We start from the raw sequence: 19,324 nt of genomic DNA, 5'->3' as shown, positions 1-19,324 counted from the left end.
TGATTGTGTATGTTTTCAATGTGTTTCAGTGGCTGTGTGATTGTGTATGTTTTCAATGTGTTTCAGTGGCTGTGTGATTGTGTATGTTTTCAATGTGTTTCAGTGGCTGTGTGATGGTGTATGTTTTCAATGTGTTTCAGTGGCTGTGTGATTGTGTATGTTTTCAATGTGTTTCAGTGGCTGTGTGATGGTGTATGTTTTCAATGTGTTTCAGTGGCTGTGTGATTGTGTATGTTTTCAATGTGTTTCAGTGGCTGTGTGATTGTGTATGTTTTCAATGTGTTTCAGTGGCTGTGTGATTGTGTATATTTTCTGTATGTGACTTTTCACGATCATTTATGTCTCTCTGTTTTCACATAATTTCTCTACTGTCTATGTTCTCACCTGCCTCTGCTGTCCCTCCCCGTCTCTCTCTCTCTCTCTCTCTCTCTCCCTCTCTCTCTCCCCCTCTCTCTCTCGGTTATGACTTCATTCCACAGGAGATATGGATGGCCAATGGTGGGACCATGCATCTTGGCATAGCGAGGCCTTGTCTATGGTATGAATACGAATGGAGCCCCCCCACCACCCTCTACCATCTCACTTTTTCTTTGTTTTGATTTCAGATGTGCATGCATTTTTTAAACAAAATTGTATTGACCTCATCCCAACCCTGTAGGAAACAGTCAAAGGGGAAAAATCTAAACCAATGAGCAAGCATTATTATTGGACACCAACTCTAATACTCTATCTGAGAGGCAAAATAAATCAAATTATATTTGTCACACGCGCCAAATACAACAGGTGTAGGGTTAGGGTTAACCTTACAATGAAATGCTTACTTACGAGCCCCTGACCAACAATGCAGTTTTAAGAAAAATAAGAGTTAAGATTAGTTTTTTTTTACTAAATCAACTAAAGTAAAAAATAATCAAACAACAATAAGGATATACAGGGGAACCGGTCCGCTGTGGGGGGTCCTGGAAGAGGATGTGGAACCCCAAGGTAAAGACATTGATACGTGCAGTAGAACAACCCTAAACAAGGCCAGTCAGAATAGCTGTAGTGAGAAGGCCCTGTAGTGATAAGTTATCGGTTATACCTGCCGATTGTAAAGTGCTTTCTACTTACTACATTACTCACTACAAATACTACAACACACTACAACTACTACAACCCACTACAATTACTACCACTACTACAACCCACTACAACAACAACAACAATCCCCTACAACTACTTACTGACTACTGCCTTAATTTGTTGGACCCCAGGAAGAGTAGCTGCTGCCTTGGCAGCAGCTAATTGGGATCAGTAATAAATACAAATGCAAACACTGCAACCCACTATAGCTACTTATTCACTACAATTACTGCAACCAACTACAACTACTTATTCACTACAATTACTACAACCCACTATAGCTACTTATTCACTACAATTACTGCAACCCACTATAGCTACTTATTCACTACAATTACTACAACCCACTATAGCTACTTATTCACTACAATTACTACAACCCACTATAGCTACTTATTCACTACAATTACTACAACCCACTATAGCTACTTATTCACTACAATTACTACAACCCACTATAGCTACTTATTCACTACAATTACTACAACCCACTATAGCTACTTATTCACTACAATTACTACAACCCACTATAGCTACTTATTCACTACAATTACTACAACCCACTATAGCTACTTATTCACTACAATTACTACAACCCACTATAGCTACTTATTCACTACAATTACTACAACCCACTATAGCTACTTATTCACTACAATTACTACAACCCACTATAGCTACTTATTCACTACAATTACTACAACCAACTATAGCTACTTATTCACTACAATTACTACAACCCACTATAGCTACTTATTCACTACAATTACTACAACCAACTATAGCTACTTATTCACTACAATTACTACAACCCACTATAGCTACTTATTCACTACAAACACTGCAACCCACTATAGCTACTTATTCACTACAAACACTGCAACCCACTATAGCTACTTATTCATGACAATTACTACAACCCACTATAGCTACTTATTCACTACAATTACTACAACCAACTATAGCTACTTATTCACTACAATTACTACAACCCACTATAGCTACTTATTCACTACAATTACTACAACCCACTATAGCTACTTATTCACTACAATTACTACAACCCACTACAACTACTTATTCACTACAATTATTACAACCCACTACAACTACTTATTCACTACAATTACTACAACCCACTATAGCTACTTATTCACTACAATTACTACAACCAACTATAGCTACTTATTCACTACAATTACTACAACCCACTATAGCTACTTATTCACTACAATTACTACAACCCACTACAGCTACTTATTCACTACAATTACTACAACCCACTATAGCTACTTATTCACTACAATTACTACAACCAACTACAACTACTTATTCACTACAATTACTACAACCAACTACAACTACTTATTCATGACAATTACTACAACCAACTATAGCTACTTATTCACTACAATTACTACAACCAACTATAGCTACTTATTCACTACAATTACTACAATCCACTATAGCTACTTATTCACTACAATTACTACAACCCACTATAGCTACTTATTCACTACAATTACTACAACCAACTACAACTACTTATTCACTACAATTACTACAACCAACTACAACTACTTATTCACTACAATTACTACAACCCACTATAGCTACTTATTCACTACAATTACTACAACCCACTATAGCTACTTATTCACTACAATTACTGCAACCCACTATAGCTACTTATTCACTACAATTACTGCAACCCACTATAGCTACTTATTCACTACAATTACTGCAACCCACTATAGCTACTTATTCACTACAATTACTACAACCAACTACAACTACTTATTCACTACAATTACTACAACCCACTATAGCTACTTATTCACTACAATTACTACAACCCACTATAGCTACTTATTCATGACAAACACTGCAACCCACTATAGCTACTTATTCACTACAATTACTACAACCCACTATAGCTACTTATTCACTACAATTACTACAACCCACTATAGCTACTTATTCACTACAATTACTACAACCCACTATAGCTACTTATTCACTACAATTACTACAACCCACTATAGCTACTTATTCATGACAAACACTGCAACCCACTATAGCTACTTATTCACTACAATTACTACAACCCACTATAGCTACTTATTCACTACAATTACTACAACCCACTATAGCTACTTATTCACTACAATTACTACAACCCACTATAGCTACTTATTCATGACAAACACTGCAACCCACTATAGCTACTTATTCACTACAATTACTACAACCCACTATAGCTACTTATTCACTACAATTACTACAACCCACTATAGCTACTTATTCACTACAATTACTGCAACCCACTACAGCTACTTATTCACTACAATTACTACAACCAACTATAGCTACTTATTCACTACAATTACTACAACCCACTATAGCTACTTATTCACTACAATTACTACAACCCACTATAGCTACTTATTCACTACAATTACTACAACCCACTACAACTACTTATTCACTACAATTACTACAACCCACTACAACTACTTATTCACTACAATTACTACAACCCACTATAGCTACTTATTCACTACAATTACTACAACCAACTACAACTACTTATTCACTACAATTACTACAACCCACTACAACTACTTATTCACTACAATTACTACAACCCACTATAGCTACTTATTCACTACAATTACTACAACCCACTATAGCTACTTATTCACTACAATTACTACAACCCACTATAGCTACTTATTCACTACAATTACTACAACCCACTATAGCTACTTATTCACTACAATTACTACAACCAACTACAGCTACTTATTCACTACAATTACTACAACCCACTATAGCTACTTATTCACTACAATTACTACAACCAACTACAACTACTTATTCACTACAATTACTACAACCCACTATAGCTACTTATTCACTACAATTACTACAACCAACTACAACTACTTATTCACTACAATTACTACAACCAACTACAACTACTTATTCATGACAATTACTACAACCAACTATAGCTACTTATTCACTACAATTACTACAACCAACTATAGCTACTTATTCACTACAATTACTACAACCCACTATAGCTACTTATTCACTACAATTACTACAACCCACTATAGCTACTTATTCACTACAATTACTACAACCCACTATAGCTACTTATTCACTACAATTACTACAACCAACTACAACTACTTATTCACTACAATTACTACAACCAACTACAACTACTTATTCACTACAATTACTACAACCCACTATAGCTACTTATTCACTACAATTACTACAACCAACTACAACTACTTATTCACTACAATTACTACAACCCACTATAGCTACTTATTCATGACAATTACTACAACCAACTACAACTACTTATTCACTACAATTACTACAACCCACTATAGCTACTTATTCATGACAATTACTACAACCCACTATAGCTACTTATTCATGACAATTACTACAACCAACTACAACTACTTATTCACTACAATTTCTACAACCAACTACAACTAAAACTACAACACACTACAGCTAATTACTCACTGCAGTTACTGCAACCCACTATAGCTACTTATTCACTACAATTACTACAACCAACTACAACTACTTATTCACTACAATTTCTACAACCAACTACAACTAAAACTACAACACACTACAGCTAATTACTCACTGCAGTTACTGCAACCCACTACGATTACTACAACCAACTACTGCCCTGAATGCCTCTACTGATCCTACAGCTATTGTATACAGTAATCATGTGCCTATGAACCAGATTTATACTGCACTGAGGAGGTGTGCCCTAGTAGGAAGTCCACTGTGTGCAGCTCACTCTGCACTAACATCAATAACATGAGAATATCTACTTCTGCTATGCTTCCCAGTAAGGCAAATGAAAACAAGCATGCATCCCAGAAAAGTGTACAAAATAGCCCATGTTAACACATGTAGCTTAAGAAACAAGGTTCATGAAATTAATAACTTGCTAGAAACAGATGACATTATATTCTGACTATCTCTGAAACTCACCTAGACAATACCTTAGATGATACAGTGGTAGCAATACAAGGTTATAACATTTACAGAAAATACAGAAATGCCAGTGGTGGAGGTGTTGCTGTTTATATTCAGAACCACATTCCTGTAAGATTAGAGACGATCTCATGTTAAATACTGTTGAAGTAATATGTTCCTACATGGCTACAGGTTCATCTGCCTCACCTAAAGCCCATTCTGGTGGGAAGCTGCTATAGACAGTCAGTATCTGGATAATGTTAAATACTGTTGAAGTAATATGGCTACAGGTTCATCTGCCTCACCTAAAGCCCATTCTGGTGGGAAGCTGCTTTAGACAGTCAGTATCTGGATAATGTTAAATACTGTTGTAGTAATATGGTTGGTTCATCTACCTCACCTAAAGCCCATTCTGGTGGGACGCTGCTATAGACCACCAAGTGCTAACCGTCAGTATCTGGATAATGCGTGAAATGCTTGATAATGTACAGTACCAGTAAAATGTTTGGACACACCAACTCATTCAAGGGTTTTTCTTTATTTGTACTATTTTCTAAATTGTAGAATAATAGTGAAGACATCAAAACTATGAAATAACACATGCAGTAACCAAAAAAGTGTAAAACCAATCAGAATATACAGTTGAAGTCAGAAGTTTACATAACTCTCTCTCTTTTCCTATACTCCCCTCTCTCTCTCTCTCTCTCTCTCTCTCTCTCTCTCTCTCTCTCTCTCTCTCCCTACTCCCCTCTCTCTCTTTTCCTACTCCCCTCTCTCTCTCTCTCTCTCTCTCTCTCTCTCTCTCTCTCTCTATCTCTCTCTCTCCCTACTCCCCTCTCTCTCTCTTTTCCTACTCCCCTCTCTCTCTCTCTCTCTCTCTCTCTCTCTCTCCCTACTCCCCTCTCTCTCTCTTTTCCTACTCCCTCTCTCTCTCTCTCTCTCTCTCTCTCTCTCTCTCTCCCTACTCCCCTCTCTCTCTTTCTCTCTCTCTCTTTCTCTGCATGTTTCCCAGTGCATGCTTCTCCATCTACCCACCACTGCTGTGGTCACACAAACTCTTAAATCAGATGCCAATTGATATATGAATGACCACTTATCCTGTGTCATCACTGCATTTAAAATGCATGACAGTTGATTTGTTACACAGTGTAATATACTGCCTATACCGACCTTGCAGCACATGAAGACAGCACAGTGTAATATACTGCCTATACCGACCTTGCAGCACATGAAGACAGCACAGTGCAATATACTGCCTATACCGACCTTGCAGCACATGAAGACAGCACAGTGTAATATACTGCCTATACTGACTTTACAACACAGTGTAATATACTGCCTATACTGACTTTTACAACACAGTGCACTATACTGCCTATACTGACTTTACAGCACAGTGCACTATACTGCCTATACTGACTTTACAGCACAGTGCACTATACTGCCTATACTGACTTTACAGCACAGTGCACTATACTGCCTATACTGACTTTACAGCACAGTGTAATATACTGCCTATACTGCCTATACTGACTTTACAGCACAGTGTACTATACTGCCTATACTGACTTTACAGCACAGTGCACTATACTGCCTATACTGACTTTACAGCACAGTGTAATATATTGCCTATTCTGACTTTACTGCACATGAAGACAGCAAAGCAAGCTTTCATAGGGGTTTTCCTATACTCATCATGACAGATTCAGTGGTTATACTGATGTACCTGGATAGAGCACCATTTGACACTAAATTCCAATGTCTCTTGATCTAAGTTTGTGTAATCACGATGCATCACATGTAATATGGCCTCCACCCTTCTTTCTGTTGAGTATGTTCTTCTATATTGTATTCTTGTTCTAATGTTTTGTTTTGAAACATGAGAAGCCTACTTGTTGTAAAACACAACATGTGTGTTGTCACTTTGACCTCGTAGCACCCGATGACATGGCAAACCGTCCAAAGATGGCGAGCGCCTGATTGGGCGGATTATACTAAACAAGAGGATGAAGGATGGAACAGTGCCCCGAGACACAGGAGCTCTGCTGGGACTCAAGGTAAGCCCTGATCCTGGACCTGCTCCTAACCGCAAACTACAGACACAAGAGCTCTGCTGGGACTCAGGATATGGGGACGATATCTGGGCTGACTCAAATCAAATTTTATTGGTCACATGAGCCGAATACAACAGGTGTAGGCTTTACATGAAATGCTTACTTATGAGCCCATTTCCCAACAGTGCAGAGTTTAACATATTTGATAAATAAACTATTTAAACATTGAGGGAATCATATTTGAGTTAGAAAATGATGTTCATATGATAGGTAAGACATACAAAACCTTGCAGAGTTTATCCAACTGACAATCTTTTAGAAAAATATATTAACTATTGGAACCAAAACTTAAAAAGAACTGATGTTGGTTCAAGATCGAGGGAAAGTTGGAGTGTAATGAAATTACAGTTAATAAAAATGTAGTGGGTCTGGGCAGGGTGATGTAGATGAGGGGAGCTAGTGGGTCTGGTCAGGGTGATGTAGATGGAGGGAGCTAGTGGGTCTGGTCAGGGTGATGCAGATGGAGGGAGCTAGTGGGTCTGGTCAGGGTGATGTAGATGAGGGGAGCTAGTGGGTCTGGGCAGGGTGATGTAGTTGAGGGGAGCTAGTGGGTCTGGGCAGGGTGATGTAGTTGAGGGGAGCTAGTGGGTCTGGGCAGGGTGATGTAGATGAGGGGAGCTAGTGGGTCTGGGCAGGGTGATGTAGATGAGGGGAGCTAGTGGGTCTGGAAAGGGTGATGTAGATGGAGGGAGCTAGTGGGTCTGGTCAGGGTGATGCAGATGGAGGGAGCTAGTGGGTCTGGGCAGGGTGATGTAGATGAGGGGAGCTAGTGGGTCTGGTCAGGGTGATGTAGATGGAGGGAGCTAGTGGGTCTGGGCAGGGTGATGTAGTTGAGGGGAGCTAGTGGGTCTGGGCAGGGTGATGTAGATGAGGGGAGCTAGTGGGTCTGGTCAGGGTGATGTAGATGGAGGGAGCTAGTGGGTCTGGGCAGGGTGATGTAGTTGAGGGGAGCTAGTGGGTCTGGGTAGGGTGATGTAGATGAGGGGAGCTAGTGGGTCTGGGCAGGGTGATGTAGATGAGGGGAGCTAGTGGGTCTGGGCAGGGTGATGTAGATGGAGGGAGCTAGTGGGTCTGGTCAGGGTGATGCAGATGGAGGGAGCTAGTGGGTCTGGTCAGGGTGATGTAGATGGAGGGAGCTAGTGGGTCTGGTCAGGGTGATGGGGATGAGGGGAGCTAGTGGGTCTGGTCAGGGTGATGTAGATGAAGGGAGCTAGTGGATCTGGGCAGGGTGGTGTAGATGAGGGGAGCTAGTGGGTCTGGGCAGGGTGATGTAGATGGGGGAGCTAGTGGTCTGGTCAGGTGATGCAGATAGAGGGAGCTAGTTGGTCTGGGCAGGGTGATGTAGATGAGGGAGCTAGTGGGTCTGGGCAGGGTGATGCAGATGGAGGGAGCTAGTGGGTCTGGGCAGGGTGATGTAGATGGAGGGAGCTAGTGGGTCTGGGCAGGGTGATGTAGATGGAGGGAGCTAGTGGGTCTGGGCAGGGTGATGTAGATGAGGGAGCTAGTGGGTCTGGTCAGGTGATGCAGATGAGGGAGCTAGTGGGTCTGGGCAGGGTGATGTAGATGAGGGAGCTAGTGGGTCTGGTCAGGTGATGCAGATGGAGGGAGCTAGTGGGTCTGGGCAGGGTGATGTAGATGAGGGGAGCTAGTGGGTCTGGGCAGGGTGATGCAGATGGAGGGAGCTAGTGGGTCTGGTCAGGGTGATGCAGATGGAGGGAGCTAGTGGGTCTGGGCAGGGTGATGTAGATGAGGGGAGCTAGTGGGTCTGGGCAGGGTGATGTAGATGAGGGAGCTAGTGGGTCTGGGCAGGGTGATGTAGATGGAGGGAGCTAGTGGGTCTGGGCAGGTGATGTAGTTGAGGGGAGCTAGTGGGTCTGGGCAGGGTGATGTAGATGAGGGGAGCTAGTGGGTCTGGGCAGGTGATGTAGATGAGGGAGCTAGTTTGTCTGGGAAGGGTGATGTAGATGGAGGGAGCTAGTGGGTCTGGTCAGGGTGATGCAGATGGAGGGAGCTAGTGGGTCTGGGCAGGGTGATGTAGTTGAGGGAGCTAGTGGGTCTGGGCAGGGTGATGTAGATGAGGGGAGCTAGTGGGTCTGGTCAGGGTGATGTAGATGGAGGGAGCTGTGGGTCTGGGCAGATGGTTGAGGGGAGCTAGTGGGTCTGGGCAGGGTGATGTAGATGAGGGGAGCTAGGGGTCTGGGCAGGGTGATGTAGATGAGGGAGCTAGTGGGTCTGGGCAGGGTGATGTAGATGGAGGGAGCTAGTGGGTCTGGTCAGGGTGATGCAGATGGAAGGAGCTAGTGGGTCTGGTCAGGGTGATGTAGATGGAGGGAGCTAGTGGGTCTGGGCAGGGTGATGTAGATGAGGGAGCTAGTGGGTCTGGTCAGGGTGATGTAGATGGAGGGAGCTAGTGGGTCTGGGCAGGGTGTGTAGATGGAGGAGCTAGTGGGTCTGGGCAGGGTGATGTAGATGGGGGAGCTAGTGGGTCTGGTCAGGGTGATGCAGATGGAGGGAGCTAGTGGGTCTGGGCAGGGGTGATGTAGATGAGGGGGAGCTAGTGGGTCTGGGCAGGGTGATGCAGATGGAGGGAGCTAGTGGGTCTGGGCAGGGTGATGTAGATGGAGGAGCTAGTGGGTCTGGGCAGGGTGATGTAGATGGAGGGAGCTAGTGGGTCTGGGCAGGGTGATGTAGATGAGGGGAGCTAGTGGGTCTGGGCAGGGATGTGATGTAGTGGGTCTGGGCAGGGTGATGTAGATGGGGAGCTAGTGGGTCTGGTCAGGGTGATGCAGATGGAGGGAGCTAGTGGGTCTGGGCAGGGTGATGTAGATGAGGGAGCTAGTGGGTCTGGGGCAGGATGATGCAGATGGAGGAGCTAGTGGGTCTGGTCAGGGTGATGCAGATGGAGGAGCTAGTGGGTCTGGGCAGGGTGATGTAGATGAGGGAGCTAGTGGGTCTGGGCGGGGTTATGTAGATGAGGGAGCTAGTGGGTCTGGGCAGGGTGATGCAGATGGAGGGAGCTAGTGGGCCTGGGCAGGGTGATGTAGATGAGGGGAGCTAGTGGGTCTGGTCAGGTGATGCAGATGGAGGGAGCTAGTGGGTCTGGGCAGGGTGATGTAGATGAGGGAGCTAGTGGGTCTGGGCAGGGTGATGCAGATGGAGGGGAGTTAGTGGGTCTGGTCAGGGTGATGCAGATGGAGGGAGCTAGTGGGTCTGGGCAGGGTGATGTAGATGAGGGGAGCTAGTGGGTCTGGGCAGGGTGATGTAGATGAGGGGAGCTAGTGGGTCTGGGCAGGGTGATGCAGATGGAGGGAGCTAGTGGGCCTGGGCAGGGTGATGTAGATGAGGGGAGCTAGTGGGTCTGGGCAGGGTGATGTAGATGAGGGGAGCTAGTGGGTCTGGCCAGGGTGATGTAGATGGAGGGAGCTAGTGGGTCTGGGCAGGGTGATGTAGTTGAGGGGAGCTAGTGGGTCTGGGCAGGGTGATGTAGATGAGGGGAGCTAGTGGGTCTGGGCAGGGTGATGTAGATGAGGGGAGCTAGTGGGTCTGGGCAGGGTGATGTAGATGGAGGGAGCTAGTGGGTCTGGGCAGGGTGATGTAGTTGAGGGGAGCTAGGGGTCTGGAAAGGGTGAGATGAGGGAGCTAGTGGGTCTGGGCAGGGGTGATGTAGATGAGGGGAGCTAGTGGGTCTGGGCAGGTGATGTAGATGGAGGAGCTAGAGGGTGATGAGGTGAGGAGCTAGTGGGTCTGGGCAGGGTGATGTAGATGGATGGAGCTAGTGGGTCTGGTCAGGGTGATGCAGATGGAGGGAGCTAGTGGGTCTGGGCAGGGTGATGCAGATGGAGGGAGCTAGTGGGTCTGGGAAGGGTGATGTAGATGGAGGGCTAGTGGGTCTGGTCAGGGATGCAGATGGAGGGAGCTAGTGGGTCTGGGCAGGGTGATGTAGATGAGGGGAGCTAGTGGGTCTGGGCAGGGTGATGTAGATGGAGGGAGCTAGTGGGTCTGGGCAGGGTGATGTAGTGAGGGGAGCTAGTGGGTCTGGGCAGGGTGATGTAGATGAGGGAGCTAGTGGGTCTGGTCAGGGTGATGTAGATGGAGGGAGCTAGTGGGTCTGGGCAGGGTGATGTAGTTGAGGGAGCTAGTGGGTCTGGGCAGGGTGATGTAGATGAGGGGAGCTAGTGGGTCTGGGCAGGGTGATGTAGATGAGGGAGCTAGTGGGTCTGGGCAGGGTGATGTAGATGGAGGGAGCTAGTGGGTCTGGTCAGGGTGATGCAGATGGAGGGAGCTAGTGGGTCTGGTCAGGGTGATGTAGATGGAGGGAGCTAGTGGTCTGGTCAGGTGATGTAGATGAGGGAGCTAGTGGGTCTGGTAAGGGTGATGTAGATGGAGGGAGCTAGGGAGCTAGTGGATCTGGGCAGGGTGATGTAGATGAGGGAGCTAGTGGGTCTGGTCAGGGTGATGCAGATGGAGGGAGCTAGTGGGTCTGGGCAGGGTGATGTAGATGAGGGGGAGCTAGTGGGTCTGGGCATGGAGATGGAGCTAGTGGGTCTGGGCAGGGTGATGTAGATGAGGGGGCTAGTGGGTCTGGGCAGGGTGATGTAGATGGAGGGAGCTAGTGGGTCTGGGCAGGGTGATGTAGATGAGGGGAGCTAGTGGGTCTGGTCAGGGTTATGTAGATGGAGGGAGCTAGTGGGTCTGGGCAGGGTGATGTAGTTGAGGGGAGCTAGTGGGTCTGGGCAGGGTGATGTAGATGAGGGGAGCTAGTGGGTCTGGTCAGGGTGATGTAGATGGAGGGAGCTAGTGGGTCTGGGCAGGGTGATGTAGATGAGGGAGCTAGTGGGTCTGGTCAGGTGATGTAGATGGAGGAGCTAGTGGATCTGGGCAGGTGGTGTAGATGAGTGGAGCTAGTGGGTCTGGGCAGGGTGATGTAGATGGGGGAGCTAGTGGGTCTGGTCAGGGTGATGCAGATAGAGGGAGCTAGTGGGTCTGGGCAGGGTGATGTAGATGAGGGGAGCTAGTGGGTCTGGGCAGGGTGATGTAGATGAGGGGAGCTAGGAGGGTGATGCAGATGGAGGAGCTAGTGGGTCTGGGCAGGGTGATGTAGATGAGGGGAGCTAGTGGGTCTGGGCAGGGTGATGCAGATGGAGGGAGCTAGTGGGTCTGGTCAGGGTGATGCAGATGGAGGGAGCTAGTGGGTCTGGGCAGGGTGATGTAGATGAGGGGAGCTAGTGGGTCTGGGCAGGGTGATGTAGATGAGGGAGCTAGTGGGTCTGGGCAGGGTGATGCAGATGGAGGGAGCTAGTGGGCCTGGGCAGGGTGATGCAGATGGAGGGAGCTAGTGGGTCTGGTCAGGGTGATGCAGATGGAGGGAGCTAGTGGGTCTGGTCAGGGTGATGCAGATGGAGGGAGCTAGTGGGTCTGGGCAGGGTGATGTAGATGAGGGGAGCTAGTGGGTCTGGTCAGGGTGATGTAGATGGAGGGAGCTAGTGGGTCTGGGCAGGTTGATGTAGATGAGGGGAGCTAGTGGGTCTGGGCAGGGTGATGTAGATGAGGGGAGCTAGTGGGTCTGGGCAGGGTGATGTAGATGGAGGAGCTAGTGGGTCTGGGCAGGGTGATGTAGTTGAGGGAGCTAGTGGGTCTGGGCAGGGTGATGTAGATGAGGGGAGCTAGTGGGTCTGGGCAGGGTGATGTAGATGAGGAGCTAGTGGGTCTGGGCAGGGTGATGTAGATGGAGGAGCTAGTGGGTCTGGTCAGGGTGATGCAGATGGAGGGAGGTAGTGGGTCTGGTCAGGGTGATGTAGATGGAGGGAGCTAGTGGGTCTGGTCAGGGTGATGTAGATGAGGGGAGCTAGTGGGTCTGGTCAGGGTGATGTAGATGGAGGAGCTAGTGGATCTGGGCAGGGTGGTGTAGATGAGGGGAGCTAGTGGGTCTGGGCAGGGTGATGTAGATGGGGAGCTAGTGGGTCTGGTCAGGGTGATGCAGATAGAGGGAGCTAGTGGGTCTGGGCAGGGTGATGTAGATGAGGGAGCTAGTGGGGTCTGGGCAGGGTGATGCAGATGGAGGAGCTAGTGGGTCTGGGCAGGGTGATGTAGATGGAGGGAGCTAGTGGGTCTGGGCAGGGTGATGTAGATGGAGGGAGCTAGTGGGTCTGGGCAGGGTGATGTAGATGAGGGAGCTAGTGGGTCTGGTCAGGGTGATGTAGATGAGGGAGCTAGTGGGTCTGGGCAGGGTGATGTAGATGAGGGGAGCTAGTGGGTCTGGTCAGGGTGATGCAGATGGAGGGAGCTAGTGGGTCTGGGCAGGGTGATGTAGATGAGGAGAGCTAGTGGGTCTGGGCAGGGTGATGCAGATGGAGGGAGCTAGTGGGTCTGGTCAGGTGATGCAGATGGAGGGAGCTAGTGGGTCTGGGCAGGGTGATGTAGATGAGGGAGCTAGTGGGTCTGGGCAGGGTGATGTAGATGAGGGAGCTAGTGGGTCTGGGCAGGGTGATGCAGATGGAGGGAGCTAGTGGGCCTGGGCAGGGTGATGCAGATGGAGGGAGCTAGTGGGTCTGGTCAGGGTGATGCAGATGGAGGGAGCTAGTGGGTCTGGTCAGGGTGATGCAGATGGAGGGAGCTAGTGGGTCTGGGCAGGGTGATGTAGATGAGGGGAGCTAGTGGGTCTGGTCAGGGTGATGTAGATGGAGGGAGCTAGTGGGTCTGGGCAGGTTGATGTAGATGAGGGGAGCTAGTGGGTCTGGTCAGGGTGATGCAGATGGAGGGGGCTAGTGGGTCTGGGCAGGGTGATGTAGATGGAGGGAGATAGTGGGTCTGGTCAGGGTGATGCAGATGGAGAGAGCTAGTGGGTCTGGGCAGGGTGATGTAGATGAGGGGAGCTAGTGGGTCTGGGCAGGGTGATGTAGATGAGGGGAGCTAGTGGGTCTGGGCAGGGTGATGTAGATGAGGGGAGCTAGTGGGTCTGGTCAGGGTGATGCAGATGGAGAGAGCTAGTGGGTCTGGGCAGGGTGATGCAGATGGAGGAGCTAGTGGGTCTGGGCAGGGTGATGTAGATGGAGGGAGCTAGTGGGTCTGGTCAGGGTGATGCAGATGGAGGGAGCTAGTGGGTCTGGGCAGGGTGATGCAGATGGAGGGGCTAGTGGTCTGGGCAGGGTGATGCAGATGGAGGGAGCTAGTGGGTCTGGGCAGGGTGATGTAGATGGAGGGAGCTAGTGGGTCTGGTCAGGGTGATGTAGATGAGGGGAGCTAGTGGGTCTGGGCAGGGTGATGCAGATGGAGGGAGCTAGTGGGTCTGGGCAGGGTGATGCAGATGGAGGGAGCTAGTGGGTCTGGGCAGGGTGATGCAGATGGAGGGAGCTAGTGGGTCTGGGCAGGGTGATGCAGATGGAGGGAGCTAGTGGGTCTGGGTAGGGTGATGTAGTTGATCTGCAGATGGGGGAGCTAGTGGGTCTGGGCAGGGTGATGGCTGATCTGCAGATGGGTCTGGGCAAGGCGATGTAGTTGATCTGCAGATGGGGAGCTAGTGGTCTGGTCAAGGTGATGTAGTTGATCTGGAGATGGGGAGCTAGTGGGACTGGGCAGGGTGATGTAGTTGATCTGCAGATGGGAGAGCTAGTGGGTCTGGTCAAGGTGATGTAGTTGATCTGGAGATGGGGGAGCTAGTGGGACTGGGCAGGGTGATGTAGTTGATCTGCAGATGGGGGAGCTAGTGGGTCTGGGCAGGGTGATGTAGATGAGGGAGCTAGTGGGTCTGGGCAGGGTGATGCAGATGGAGGGAGCTAGTGGGACTGGGCAGGGTGATGCAGATGGAGGGAGCTAGTGGGACTGGGCAGGGTGATGTAGTTGATCTGCAGATGGGGGAGCTAGTGGACTGGGCAGGGTGATGTAGCTGATCTGCAGATGGGGGGAGCTAGTGGGTCTGGGCAGGGTGTAGTTGATGTTTGTATGATGTTGTAGTTTATGTATGTTTTGTATTGTTTATAACATATCAAATCAAATCTTACAAAATAAAGGAAATAGTAATAACACAAAAACAATAACAAGGCTATATAAATGGAGTACCAGTACCAAGTCAATGTGTAGGGTACCAGGTAATACCATGTCTATAAACAGGAGTACCAGGTAATAACATGTCTATAAACAGGAGTACCAGGTAATAACATGGCTATAAACAGGGAGCACCAGGTAATATGATGGTTATATACAGGAGTACCAGGTAATAACATGGCTATATACAGAGTACCAGGTAATAACATGGCTATATACAGGAGTACCAGGTAACAACATGGTTATATACAGGAGTACCAGGTAATAACATGGCTATATACAGGGAGGTAATAACATGGCTGTATACAGGAGTACCAGGTAATAACATGGCTATATACAGGAGTACCAAGTAATAACATGGTTATATACAGGGAGTACAAGGTAATAACATGGCTATATACAAGGAGTACCAGGTAATAACACGGCTATATACAGGGGTACCAGGTAATAAAATGGCTATATACAGAGGTACCAGGTAATAACATGGCTATATACAGGGAAGTAATAACATGGTTATATACAGGGAGTACCAGGTAATAACAGGTCTATATACAGGGAGTATTAGGTAATAACATGGCTATATACAGGGAGTACCAGGTAATAACATGGCTATATACAAGGTGCACCAGGTAATAAAATGGCTATATACAAAGTGTACCAGGTAATAAATCAAATCAAATCAAATGTATTTGTATAGCCATTCGTACATCAGCTGATATCTCAAAGTGCTGTACAGAAACCCAGCCTAAAACCCCAAACAGCAAGCAATGCAGGTGTAGAAGCACGGTGGCTAGGAAAAACTCCCAGAAAGGCCAAAACCTAGGAAGAAACCTAGAGAGGAACCAGGCTATGTGGGGTGGCCAGTCCTCTGTGGCTGTGCCGGGTGGAGATTATAACAGAACATGGCCAAGATGTAACAGAGGGGCGGCAGGGTAGCCTAGTGGTTAGAGCGTTGGACTAGTAACCGGAAGGTTGCAAGTTCAAACCCCCGAGCTGACAAGGTACAAATCTGTCGTTCTGCCCCTGAACAGGCAGTTCACTGTTCCTAGGCCGTCATTGTAAATAAGAATTTGTTCTTAACTGACTTGCCTAGTTAAAAAAAGGTCAAATAAAAAATAAATAAAATGTTCAAATGTTCATAAATGACGAGCATGGTCCAATAATAATAAGGCAGGTAGTCCTGAGGCATGGTCCTAGGGCTCAGGTCGTCTGAGAGAGAGAAAGAGAGAATTAGAGAGAGCACACTTAAATTCACACAGGACACCAAATAGGACAGGAGAAGTACTCCAGATATAACAAACTGACCCCAGCCCCCCGTCACATAAACTACTGCAGCATAAATACTGGAGGCTGAGACAGGAGGGGTCAGGAGACACTGTGGCCCCATCTGAGGACACCCCCGGACAGGGCCAAACAGGAAGGATATATCCCACCACTTTGCCAAAGCACAGTCCCCACACCACTAGAGGGATATCTTCAACCTCCAACTTACCATCCTGAGACAAGGCTGAGTATAGCCCATAACATGGCTATATACAGGGCTACCAGGTAATAACATGGCTAGATACAGGGAGTATTAGGTAATAACATGGCTATATACAGCGAGGTAATAACATGGCTATATATAGGGGTACCAGGTACAACATGGCTATATACAGGGCACCAGGTAATAACATGGCTAGATACAGGAGTATTAGGTAATAACATGGCTATATACAGGGAGGTAATAACATTGCTATATACAGGGCTACCAGGTAATAACATGGCTAGATACAGGTAGTACCAGGTAATAACATGGCTATATACAGCGAGGTAATAACATGGCTATATATAGGGGTACCAGGTAAAACATGGCTATATACAGGGGTACCAGGTAATAACATGGCTATACAGGGCACCAGGTAATAACATGGCTAGGGAGTATTAGGTAATAACATGCATATATACAGGGAGTACCAGGTAATAACATGGCTAGATACAGGGAGTATTAGGTAATAACATGGCTATATACAGGGAGTACCAGGTAATAACATGGCTAGATACAGGAGTATTAGGTAATAACATGGCTATGTACAGCGAGGTAATAACATGGCTATATATAGGGTACCAGGTAATAACATGGCTATATACAGGAGCACCAGGTAATAACATGGCTATATACAGGGAGTACCAGGTAATAACATGGCTAGATACAGGAGTATTAGGTAATAACATGGCTATATACAGGAGTACCAGGTAACAACATGGCTATATACAGGGGGTACCAGGTAATAACATGGCTTTATTCCTGCGTGACACTGGACTCTTTGACCATTTTGGGCCTCCCTCTGACACCGCCTGGTATAGAGGTCCTGGATTGCAGGGAGTTTGCCCCTTATGATGTACTGGGCCATACGCACTACCCTCTGTAGCGCCCTTGCGGCCGGGTGGCGAGCGGTTGCCATACCAAGCGGTGATGCAGCCAGTCAAGATGCTCTCAATGGTTCAGCTGTAGAACATCTTGAGGATCTGAGGCCCCATGCCAAATCGTTTCAGCCTCCTGAGGGGGAAGAGGTGTTGTTGTACCCTCTTCACAACTGTGTTGGTGTGTTTGTGGACCATAATAGATCCTTATAGTGATGTGACACTGAGGAACTTGAAGCTCTCGACCGGCTCCATTACAGCTCTGTCGATGTGAATGAGGTGTGTGCTCGGCCCTTCCATTTCCTGTAGTCCACAATCATCTCCTTGTCTTGATCACGTTGAGGGAGAGGTTGTTGTCCTGACACCACACTGTCAGGTTTCTGACCTCCTCTTTGTGGGGCTGTCTCACTGTCGTTGACGATTTGGCCTACCACGAGTCGGGCGGCGGCAAACTTAATGATGGTGTTGGAATCGGCACGGCTCACTCTCTGGGTGAACAGGGAGTACAGGAGGGGATTGAGCACACACACCCTGAGGGGTCCCAATGTTGAGGGTCAGCGTGGCGGATGTGTTGTTGGCTACAGATTTGAGTGCTGCTGGGCGGTAGTTATTTAGACAGTGTAACCTTGGCATTCTTGGGCACAGGGAATATGGTAGTTTGCTGAAAACATAAAGGTATTACAGACTGGGTCAGGAGAGGTTGAAAATGTCAGTGAAGACATGCCAGCTGATCCGCCGCATGCTCTGAGTACACATCCTGGTAATCCGTCTGGCCCTGTGGCCTTGTTAATATTAACCTGTTCAAAGGTCTTGCTCACATCGGCTGGCAGCGAGTGTGATCGTACAGCTGTCCGGAACAGTTGATGCTCTTATGCATGGTTCAGTGTTGCTTGCCTCGAAGTGAGCATATAAGACATTTAGCTCGCCTGGTTAGGCTTGCGTCACTGGGAAGCTCTCGGATGGGTTTGCCCTGCCACATCTGATGAGTATCAGAGCTTGTGTAGTAGGATTCAATCTTAGGATTCAATCTTGACTCGTTGCCTGATTGATGGTTCACTGGAAGGCGTAGTGGTATTCTTATAAGCGTCTGGATTAGTGTCCTGCTCCTGAATGCAGCAGCTCTAGCCTTTAGCTCAGTGCGGATGTTGCCTGTAATCAATGGCTTCTGGTTTGGATATGTAAGTACTGTCACTGTGGGGATGATGATGTCGATGGCCTTGTTAATGAAGTCGGTGATTGATGTGGTATACTCCTCAATGCCATCGAAGATATGGTGGTGAATAAAATATATAGATGAAAACTCTCTTGGTAAATAGTATGGTCTACAGCTTGTCATGAGGTATTCTAACTCAGGCGAGCAGAACCTTGAGACTTCCTTAATATTAGAGAGATTGTGCACTAGCTGTTAATAGAGAGATACACACTCCTCCCTTGATCTTAGCGGACTCTGCCGTTCTGTCCTGCACAGAAAATACAGATAGATGTATATTATCCATGTCCTTGTTCAGCCATGACTGCGAGAAGCATAGTACTGTCATGGCTAAACGTTTTGAGAATGACACAACTATTAATTTCCACAAAGTTTGCTGTTTCAGTGTCTTTAGATATTTTTTGTC

At 47.2% G+C, this 19,324-nt stretch overlaps 1 long non-coding RNA gene across 1 annotated transcript in view; it reads left to right on the top strand.

Moving 5' to 3' along the window:
- LOC135567793 (uncharacterized) overlaps positions 1 to 7,204 on the top strand; it is a 36,182-nt gene extending 28,978 nt beyond the window's left edge. Inside the window, exons 2-3 of the long non-coding RNA XR_010462398.1 lie at positions 480 to 538; positions 7,088 to 7,204. This is a non-coding gene — a long non-coding RNA (uncharacterized LOC135567793). The remainder of the gene's footprint in view (positions 1 to 479; positions 539 to 7,087) is intronic.
- The last annotated feature ends 12,120 nt before the right edge of the window (positions 7,205 to 19,324 follow it).

Source organism: Oncorhynchus nerka, unplaced genomic scaffold (genome assembly GCF_034236695.1).
Source record: "Oncorhynchus nerka isolate Pitt River unplaced genomic scaffold, Oner_Uvic_2.0 unplaced_scaffold_1794, whole genome shotgun sequence".
Taxonomy (NCBI): domain Eukaryota; kingdom Metazoa; phylum Chordata; class Actinopteri; order Salmoniformes; family Salmonidae; genus Oncorhynchus; species Oncorhynchus nerka.
This window is presented reverse-complemented; position numbering and strand designations above follow the sequence as displayed.